Source organism: Leptosomus discolor, chromosome 4 (genome assembly GCF_034619465.1).
Source record: "Leptosomus discolor isolate bLepDis1 chromosome 4, bLepDis1.hap2, whole genome shotgun sequence".
Lineage (NCBI taxonomy): Eukaryota > Metazoa > Chordata > Aves > Leptosomiformes > Leptosomidae > Leptosomus > Leptosomus discolor.
In genome coordinates this window covers 9,586,815-9,598,297 of record NC_141394.1, presented here as the reverse complement: position 1 = coordinate 9,598,297, position 11,483 = coordinate 9,586,815, and positions in this window count along the sequence as shown.

Here is an 11,483-nt window from a genome sequence, read left to right as displayed (position 1 = left end):
AGGAACTTGTCAAAATTTATAGAAATATTTGCATCTACTTTTTCACATAATCAGTGTTGACATAAATTGTTATACCACTGATTTATAGTCAGTTATGTCTCAAATATAGAATGTCTTTTGCTTTTGTTCTGAAAGATTATCTGGATTGAGTTCCTGAAGGTACAAGTCTCATAGGAAAGAGTACGTTTAGTGCAGCATTCCACAAAATAGGGAGTTGCTTCAAGGGAGATGGCAGTATTGGTTCCTCTTCTCTATTTTTTTTTTTTTTAATTTATTGTAATCTCAGGTAGCAGGCAATGTTATAAAGCACAATACCAACTTACCTTTTTTTAGCCAATATAGTACAGGCTAAGGACCAGTTTAGCAATATTTTTTCTGTTGATAAGCGCTTAAATAAACAAGTCCATGGGACTTCACTGCTCATGGTATGAAGCAGTGCTGCTCTGAAAGGAAGGGAAGCAGGAGTCAGGTCTGGGTAGGCTGGAATCTATTTCTGACCCTGCCTTTTAACAACTGCACTTACCTAATTGGAAACTTATTCATTTTCCGTTGCCTGTAATTGAACTTTTATGTCTCTCTGTCCCATTTGGTGTTGTAAAGATGCTGTCAGAGAGAAAAGCTGGGAATGCAGTGTTGAGAGAAGGCGTTGGAGAGGGGAGTGGTTCCTGGAGGCTTGTGACCTAATTTCCATCTTGTCATTGCCCCTGGGCCGAATTTTGGTGTTCGACCATTAAGTCCAAATAAATGAGCTGCAATAGTGACAGAATAGGGCTGGCGAGAAGTAATAGAGATGTGAAAAGATGCTCCAAAATGGAAGAGTGCTGGATGTCAGGAGGGACGGAACTCCCCGTTGCTTGACTGGGCTTACGCTGCCTACCCTGGCTCCATCCACTTGTGTGTTGGAGCTGTGAGACTTTTAGGGGTGGGTGGGGGAGCGCTTGTCGCTAAGGGTTTCCCCGATTCTTGGGGACACTGTAAGGTATATAGGATAATTCAGTAACATAATTTATTGGATAATGATCAAATATTACGGTTATAACGTAATATGGAATTTAAAACGCTACTAGCACTTTCCTTGCCATAACAGATTTTCATTTTGAAAGAAAACCCGAGGCGCTGTGAAAGGTCATTTTGTAAATTTTTTTGTTTCTTGCTGTGTTTTCTTGTATGTTTCTTTTTTTTTTTTTCCCTTAATTGTAGTTGACATTAATAGAGTTCACTAGCATCTAATTTTGGTTCTGTTTTAATTATGCTTTTCCTAAAATTGCATTATTGGGTTTTAAGAGAATCCAGTTCTTGTGTGGATCCTTTCAGGAAGAAGAGGCTGTGTGTTCCCCTATGTAGCTTATGGCTTCCAAGCAAGCCAGGTGACTTATTTTTAATCAGATATTAGGGTCTCTAGAGATATTAGACAGAGAAGAGGGGTAACTCATGTTTGCAATACAACTTACAACCCCATACATCAAAACCTATTACTTTTTGTAGCAAGGTGGTCCCTAGAGAAGGAGAAGAATTTTGAAAGTGCGTAAAACAGGATCATCATAGAATGTATCAATTTCGTAGTGTCCTTCTGTAGAGGCTGCCACCACCCTTGAACAGGGGTCTTGCTTTGTGAATCTTCATCATGTGAAATATAGTATTGACACCTGGGGGTTGGTTTTCTGTGAGGGCACTTTTTGTGTGAATCCTGTCTACTAGGTGCTGCTACTGAACTGCAGAGTACCTGCTAATTTCTCTTTATTTGTTCAGAATTTTGTGGTGCTGGCTTTTAGCAGTGCGTTGGGTTTTTTTGGGAGGTGAAAGGCATTGTCCTGAATCCACGCTTAGCTGAATTTCTTAATGCCTTAACTACAAAACTAATATTTGTTTGATTGTCTCTTTCTTATGTATTTATTTCTCATAAGAATGTAAAGTCATTCTTAAAACCTTGGATATCTTGCCTCGTGTTTAATAGTCACAGTATGTGCACATCACAGCATCATGAATTATGAATGGCAAATGAAGAAAGTTTTATAGTATTCTTAGGACTTTTCTGGAAATAAACTTCTCAATTTTGTCCTTGTGCCTTCTATGGCTCTCTTTAATTTATAGACACAATGTTTTTAGTAGTCCTGAGAGACTACAGTACACAAAAATTTGCTTTGTCTTTTGTCAGTTGTTCATAATCAGTCTCACTCTCACGATTTTTAGTTTATACATAATTCAGAATTACCACAGAATTTCTTTGATGAAGACTTGGTTACAGATGATATGCTTTTCAGTATGTCCTTTGGTGTTTCTATTAATTGTATGGAGGTTTGTTTTTTTTCTTGAGCAGCAAGTCTAACTAACTGATAAGCTGCAAAGATATGTTTTCAATCACAAGATCTCAAAATGTATATTTAGAACTGTGTATATGGTTGCAATAATGACAGTTTATTCAGTTAACTAGCATACTTATTTGTTTTTCATGCTATTCTGTCCGTCGTTTGGATGATTTATATAACTATAAGGCACAAATTGTTGTTTGCATACAGAAACCAAAATTCTTGATTGTACGCTGTTAAAACACTTTTGATTGTAGAGACTTTGGAAGATTGTCATCTTTTATTTACCATCTATTATGAGCTACTTCAGTGTGGGGAAAGAAAAAAGTTAGATAGGAGGAATACAAACCCAAGCTTTCAAATACTGTTTGTTGACATGTGATGAGTATAGCATCTAACTTTTCATTTCCTGACTTACTCCATCTTCGAAGATTGGGAAGATAAGCCCTTTAGAGTGTGCTCCAAAGAAAGGTGTCTTCCCATCTGCACCGAACCCTTACCAACTCGGTACAGCCAGAGGCTTGGAGTCAGTAGTGCTGAGTTCAGGTTTGTTTCTTCAAGGAGCTAGTGGTGTGGTTGGTTGAGCACATGTAACACCAGCTCTGATATTATAGAACAGGAAAATTACACAGTTTTATGGTTGTAGTTCAACTAAATGTAAGTCCACTTTGCACAGCCAGGTTGTTTTCAGTGTCAACACAGACATGTTCAAAGTGTGCCTGTGCATGCACATGCGTATGCATCAGTGTGCATTGACTCATATTAGTGTGTGAACTGGGGGGAAGAGGTATAATTTTTTCAGTGGTACTAGATATACCTTTTTGTTTCTATTTTAACCATAAAGAGCAATTAACTAAATGAAAGAGCTTTATATTCAAGAGAAAAGTATTCTCTTACGCAGATTAATAGAAACACTTGTTATACCAGATGTGTTTAATGGGCCCTGAGATATTAGGCAGGCACAGGATGCAGAATAAAAAAGAAACTGAGTAAGTGAACTACTTGGATGTACTTAAGAACCTATGTAATTATGTACATCAGCAACTGTTCATTGTTACGGGAGAGTAAAAGCTAGAATCAGGGGTGCAATGCTAACAAAAAAAAGTACCATTCTTTGAGGATCCCCTAAGAATAAGCTTTTTTTTTTTTCTTTAATTGACTGTAATGGGTTTGTGTGTTAAGGTTTTGGTAGCGGGGGGGTTACAGGGGTGGCTTCTGTGAGAAGAGGCTCGAAGTTTCCCCTATGTCAGATACAGCCAATGCCAGCTGGCTTTAAGACGGACCTGCCGCTGGCCCAGGCCGAGCCAAACAGCGACGGTGTGATATTTAAGAGAGGAAGAAAAAAAATTTCTTCTGCAGCAGTAATTGCAGCGAGTGAGAGGAGTGAGAATATGTGAGAGAAACATTTCTGCAGACACCAAGGTCAGTGAAGAAGGAGGGGGAGGAGATGCTCCAGGCGCCGGAGCAGCGATTCCCCTGCGGCCTGTGGTGAAGACCACGGTGAGGCAGGCTGTCCCCCTGCAGCCCATGGGCGGTGGAGCAGATGACTGCCTACACCCCGTGGAGGGCCCCCACGCCGGAGTAGGTGGATGCCTGAAGGAAGCTGTGACCCTGTGGGAAGCCTGCACCGGAGCAGGCTCCTGGCAGGACCTGTGGCCCGTGGAGAGAGAGAAGCCCACGCTGGAGCAGGTTTGCTGCTGGTGACCCCATGGGGCGGCCCACACTGAAGCAGTCGGTTCCCAAAGGACTGCACCCTATGGAGGAGACCCACGTTGGAGCAGTTCATGGAGAACTGCAGCCCATGGGAAGGACTCACGCTGGAGAAGTCACAGAGGGCTATCTCCTGTGTGAGTGCACCCCACAGTGGAGCAGGGGAAGTGTGTGAGGAGTCCTCCCCCTGAGGAGGAAGGAGCGGCAGAAACAACAGTGTGATGAACTGACCCCAACCCCCATTCCCGGTCCCCCTGAGCTGCTTGGGTGGAGGAGGGAGAGAAATCGGGAACAAAGTTAAGCCCGGGAGAGAAGGGAGGGGGAAGGTGTTTCAAGATTTGGTTGTATTTCTCATTACTCCTCTCTCAGTTAACTGGTAATTACATTCTCCCCGGTTGAGTCTGCTTTGCCCATGATGGTAAATATTGAGTGAACGACCTGCCCTTATCTCAACCCACGAGCCTGTTGTATTTTTTCTCTCCCCTGTCCAGTTGAGGAGGGGGAGTGATAGAGTGGCTTTGGTGGGCACTTGGCATCTGGCCAGGGTCAAACCACCACATTGACAAATATAGAACTGGAAAAAAAATGTTGCATATACATTACATCTGATGCTGTTTCTTTTTTATACTTAAGCTGGTTCATAACATCGAAACCTGTGTTTCTGTATTCTTTTTTCGGTTTCTTGGGACATTTCTTAGGTATTGAAGGCCTCAGTCTACTTCTTTCTATTACCAGGATGTATGCCCAGACAGTAGCTGCCTTTGAGACAAGAGGATACTTCTCTACCCACTATTTTTAAGCAGTATTTAGAAAGAAGTTTTACACAGGCACAATTTAAAAATATATTTAATCCTGAAATAAATTATGCTTTTTTTACCCCCAGCATTTTACAAATAAACTGATTTCCCTAGTTCCACAAACAGTCTGATAAGACCGTATAACTTCCAATTACCAACGATGACATTGTGCATATGTTAGACTCTAAGTAGGTTTCATCATCCTGCCTAGGACAGAGCTCCAGGGAAGATAAGTTAGTTACAGACCATTTCTCTCTTTGAAGTTTCAGTGCAAAAATATTCTAAGCTTGTGATAAGGTAACTTTTTAAGGGGGGAAAAAAATAAATCTGTTTTAAAATAGTACTGTTGCTTTCAGTGTAAAGCCATGTTTGATATGAGGAAACTTATGAGAACCTGCATTTCTTTGTGTTCCAGATACAAGATGCTGTGCTATTTAATGTACATGCAAAGTATTATCACTTTCTCTTCCTTGCATGTTAGATTAGCTTATTAACAAAATACTAAATTGCGGAGCAAAGTAGTTGCCCTTGTCTCTGTTTGATATTGCTGTTTTGCTCCAGTTTATTGTAATTGATTAACCTCTCGCTTCCCGTTACCAGTATTGCAGGTGTCACTGCTGCATAAATGAAAATAGAAGGACTATTGACGTTTAGACAGGAAAACATTTAGACTTCAATAAATGTTGGGCATTAGCCCGACTAAAGTCCGTTTTAGTGAATATCACTGAATGGCAAGATTTTTTGCAAAGGAAGAATTATATATTTAACTTCGTTATCTGTCATTCCTCATTGAATTGACTGATTCTCTAAAACTACAGTAAAACAAAAGATGCATCACGTGGAAAACTCTACTATGTATATTGTATACCTATGTGTCTGTATGAGACATACTGTCTTATGTATTATATATGAAATATATATTACCCTGACAAGCTGATTTTACATAAAATATGGAAGTTTTGTCTTTGAAAGTTGTATAACATTTTTAAGAAATCAAAGAGAAGCGAGAACTTCAGAAGCACGTAGGAAAAGGGGCAGCACAAGATTTCTCCCAACTCCCTGGGAGTAACTGTATGGTGCTTTTAGGGGGAAGGCAATGGGGCGGTACAGCGGGCTGTGCTGGGCCTGGGTCTCTTCCTTCTGTATGGCAACAACACGGACTTAAAGAGACTGGGATTTTCAGAGCCAGCAGTGATCTCCTGCTGATGCCTTCGAAAGAGAAGATAGGATGATTATCTTAGAGGATTGAGGCCTTACTTGGATATTCCAAATTCTGAATGAGATAGCTTCATGAAATCCTACAAGATGGCTTAAGGCAGAATTAGTATCCTGTCTGTGGTAAGGAACAAAAATGAGAGCTAATTGAGGGCCAGAGATTTCTGGTTTGGGCACAAGAAGCTGTAATAAACTTTATTGTTGTGTTGGCATGGGTGGGTCTGAACTGCGTCCTTAACCCTTTATGCTGTGAGCCGTGTTGTGGTGCAGCGCGAGCTTTGCTGCGTCACTGCTCTTAGATCGCTGCTTCTAGTAAGATTCCACAGTGTTACGCAAAGCGAAGTTGGGCTCGCACAACTAAGTTGATCTAAATGCTTCTCTGTGTTGGCCAAGTACTGTGAATGCATTGGAGGCTGTGGTTTTCCATCATGTCCTCCATATACTGCGTTTATATACATACATACATGTGCCGAGTAGCACGTGTGTGCATTTGTTTAATTGCAGCTGTAATTTTATAACACGACTACTTTTCTGTATATAACAACAAATACAAATATTGCTGTGCATCAAAAGTATTTTCCTTCACTCTGCAAAGCAAGGGCAAAGACGCAAGTCCACAAGAACAACATGGTTCTACATTTGAGTTGAAATCAAACAGGTGTTCATTTCATAATTCATGGTCAGACTTAGATTCCAGCCGAAGCACTGCCTGTACAGTGCTACAGGTTTTCTTGCCCTTGCTTGAGAAATGGATGGTCAGCAAACTAAATAGGTGGAGACCAGCTGATAAAATGATATTGAACACTTCTCCTTCCACTGGTTCGACCTAGACTTTTAAAGTCAGCCACAAACTTTGCTAGTTTTGTGATTTCATCACCAATCCTTGTAATAGGTCCTGCGTATTAGTGAGTGATGTTGACTCGCAGGTTTCATTTCAAACGGGAGAATGGATTGTTACAAGCCAACAAAAAAGCAACTTTGTTAGCAACTTGTTTATTGATCATTCGATAATTTGTAGAAGGGAAATTAGCTTCTTTTGTAATTACCTCAGAATTCATGTGAGACATTTTCCCCCTCTGTGAACAGGTATGAAAGCAAGCATGAAATAAACCAGTATGTTTGGAATTACAGGAAACCAAAATACTAATGGTTTAGTTAATACTGTATTTTTATAATTAGGTTTTTAAACACTATGAATACTGGAATAAAAAGGTTACCTTTTGCACCTGCTTACACTCTAACCGGTAGATGAAGGGTCTATCAGGCAGTATACTGCATGTTCGAATTTGAATTGTCCACACTTTGGTTTTTCTTTTGTTTCTTAATTTTTTTGTTCCATGTGTTTTATCTGTGGAACGCTGGAGGCTCAGGTGGCTTGTGTTTGGAGGAAAGTCCCTGTAAATTCACCTGGGAGCCATAAATATTTCAGAATAACAGATTGTATAGCTTTTAAAACAAATTCTCTATATTGTATTATATACTTCTTTGTTTTAAACTTTTTTATACATGAAACAATATTTTCCCAGTTCTGTCATATCTTTGTCCCTTCAGTACTGCAGGATCTGTAGCTGCGGTGATTAATGACCAGGTTATCTGTTTGCTCATTCTGATAGGGATACGAAGACATATGGTACTGCTTGGATTAAGAGCTCTTTGTCACTGTCCGTGAGGATCGTTGTGCTTAAGGTGTTGAATGATTCACCATCTAAAGCACAGCAAAAGGATTCGTCCTCTTCCCAATGGCTCCGAATAGATTTTTGCAATTGATTGTTGTCATTTAAGCTGGAAAGGGCTTGATGCTAGATCCGCTCTAGCAGACAACTGCCTCTTTGGAAAGGCACAGTGTGTTTCGGGAAATACTTCTTGTGGCTTGTGTGACCAACATAGAGCAGGTACCAGAAGAAAGAAAAGGCTGATTTTTTGGGAAAGAATGATTGCATCAGTGTCATTATTGTAAAACATCAAGGGGACATAAAAGATATAAAGGCATAAAACATCAGAGTTTATAATCTGCATGAGCTCATGATCTGACTCAAAATAGTTGCCAGAAGCAAGTGAGCCAGGTTGTACTTGACCTTGGCATAGAAGAATCCCGAAGGGTGAAAGACTTTACATTTAGGAAACATTTCGAAGTTCAGGAAATCTCCTAGAAATATATAGGTCCAGGTACAGTCTCTTTTTCTCACTTTCTTTTAAATTACTATGTTTAACCATAGAAATGTAATAGGAAATACCTTTTTGGGGAGAGAATTCACAATAATGAATTTGGAGGTTTATGTCACTAACAATACATAGGTTGTGATTTGTCTTGATACTTGAACTCTTTCTTCATTTTCCCCTTCTGTCTTCTGTTTTGCAGCACTGAATGTTTTTACAGTACCTTCTGAATTGTTATTTTAGCTACTGTGCTACACTAGGGTGTAACTGAAACCTCAACTGACCAACTAAGCTTTAACGTAATGGCAGAAAAGGATAAAGATGCATTCTTCATAGCGGCCGAGCAGTTTTGTTGCTGCATACCTGGGTGTGTGTGACCGTCCCTAAGTCCTGTTTCATCTTACAAGACACAAGCTTTGCCGATCCTGGACTGATGAACAGTATCCTGTGAAATGAAGTCTCTGGCTGGAGATTAGATTACAGCTTTGATTTCAGTGCTTCTTGCTTGTTAGTTTTTGAGGTCTTGAGATTTTGCAAGTAGCACCAAATCGGGCGGTTTGTATTGCACTGTTCTTCTTGATGGCCAGTAGCAGGAAAGTCAAAGTATCTAGCAATGACTCCATTTACTACAAGTATCTTTGGAAAAGTGAAAACAGAAGGTGGTGATGGAAGAAATACTGTAATTGGGAGAGTCAGTTCTTGTTGGTGATGACATTATAATCACTATATGCTTAGTTTTATTCTTGGTGATATTATGAAGCATAATGTATGTGTAAGGATGATACAAGTGCAATATTACATGTGTAAAAACATTTCTCAATATTATTTTGTCTTTAACATTCATCTTTTGGATCGTAAGTCTTCTTACTTTTTTACTTAGTGTTTTATATGGTCTCGGGCAATGCTGTCTATGTTTATCTTCAGGGTTTGTTTTCAATTTTTTAATTTACAGGACTTTCCAAGTAGCAAGTTTTACACCTGTATTTCATCCATTGACTAGTTCAATATTTTTAGATATGGCAAACTGGAAATAAACCAGGCCATAACAAGAATCACAAATACGTGCTGGTGTTTGCTGGCCAAAGGAGGTGGTAGTTGTTTTGTCAGAAGTTGTCTCATCCTAATATTTAAACCAAGCCAGGTACATATCTGAGAAAAATATTTATAGAATGTCTAATGCTGTTCAGAACAGGAATTATATATCATGCTAGACCTCACTTCTTTCAAAAAAAAAAAAAAATGTGTGGGCATTCTGGTCAAGTTTAAAAATTAATCTCTTTACTCAAGTGTATTTAATTTTATCCACAGCTATATCTCTTCTAAATGTCACGATGAGGAAGACTGTTTAAAGAAGTATAAAATGTAACAAAATAAGACTTCTGCAAATGTACTTAATGGCTGATTGCTTGAAATTGGAAGGTAGATTTTGCTGTACTTGATGGAAAAGATCTTGCAAGATGCAATTCCCGGAAGCCTGCCGAGGGCTTTGTATGTTGTTTTGTGCGCTGGCTTTGTGCTGCCGAAAAGCTGATAACCATAACTGCTGCAGGCTTGGAAAGAGTTTGAGTGATGAAACCAGAATGTTTCCCAAAGCCTATAGCGTGGTTTGAAGTAGAGGAGGCGGCTGATGGTAGCCTTCATGCGGTTCTGTATTTTTTGAGCGCGCTGATTATACTAGTAATGGTCAGTACCAAGGATTTTGAGCTTGCCATCTGCGTTTTTTTGGTGAATTCTGATAACTTTGCATTATTTGGGGGTTACAAAAGTGCAGAAGTTGCTGGGAGAAAATTCCCCATAGGGATGGAAATTTCCCCTAAGCAATAACTACTAAGAGTGTTATAATGAGCCACCACATCATGTAGGAACAATGCCAGGAGAAAGAGAGGTGTGCTTAAATTGTGGCAAAGCAAAGAGTAGTATTATGACAATTTTCAGCAAAATAACTAGGGCAGTCCCTTGGTTGCTCTAAATAGTATAACAGTTCTTTGATTTGTTCCCCATTTTCTTGGTGTCAGGCAGAGTTCAATGTGCAAAAACTCAAACTCAAAAGTTTATTGGCCAAGAACAAGGAAAATTGGATGTGAGGTTAACTAGGATTTGACTTAGGAAGGCAAGGGAGTGGGAAGAATAGGGCTTCCGACAGAAGCACATTATCAGAATATTTCTCTTAAAAAATTAAAATCCTGACACAGTTAGCGCTGCCACTTTTTACAAGGCTAACTTTGGGGAAAACCTGCCAAGGTGAACGAACCAGTTGACACTTACTGCAAGTACCATAGCAAACTTAAATGCTCAGAATGAAGCACAGTGTGATTTCCCACCCCCCCCCCCCCAAAAGCGTGAGGGTTGTATACATGTTTAAGGTATGAGTGCAAGGCATAGCCTGGAGCAAAAAGGTGGGTTTCTGGGCTCCTGAGTTCTGCTCATGTTTCTCCTATAGTATCAGCATTTTGGCAGACAAAGAGGGATCCTGTCTCGGTCAGCTGCTCATTATCCTAGATCAGCGCTTTAGCAGATGAGGTACTCTGCTGTCTTTCTTACCAGAAACACTTTGAAGTGTTTCTGAGGGTTTTCTAGTTCAGGGATTAATTAAGGTTTGGAGTTAGTGTTGCAAAAAGGTCTGTTGCACTGCTGAGGTGTAAAGGGTATCTTAAAGTGCGGGAAAACAAGTGGATTCAGTGAGTTACAGGAGGTTCTTAAAAAAGTTCTGCTCCCTGCAAAGAGATGCAAGGTCGTGGGCTTCAGAGCAGTTTATACATGAAACAATCTTTTCCCAGTTCTGTCACACCTTTGTCCCTTTAGTACTGCAGGATCTGTAGCTGCGGTGATTAACAACCAGGCAGTGTAACACAGAGCAGGCTCTTACTTTTCTGTACAGGGGGGAGGACTAAGGTGCTCTGGTCCGAGTTTCATGCTTGAAAACCATGCCTTTGTGTTCTGATTTCTTCACTGCTGCCTGATGGGATAGATTTGCAGCCCAAACAACAATATCAGAAAAGAACACAGGAACTTACAAAGATACTGTTCCTCCATAAAGGCTTTGAATCCTACATCGTAAGACGTATACTTTGTTAGAATGTGATGTCCTAACTAAGTTTGGCAGAGCACGAACATGTTTGCTTTCTGAGTAATTTGCCCTAATGACTTTGAACCATTTTGACAAACAACAGTAATATTGTTAAAGGACTCTGGCAGAAAGCTTATCCATTGCGCTCCATCAGATCCCTACACAGATTGTTGCTTTCTGCAAGCTTTATTTCCAAGGAATGCGTGCTACTCGGTTTCGGCCACCCTTTCC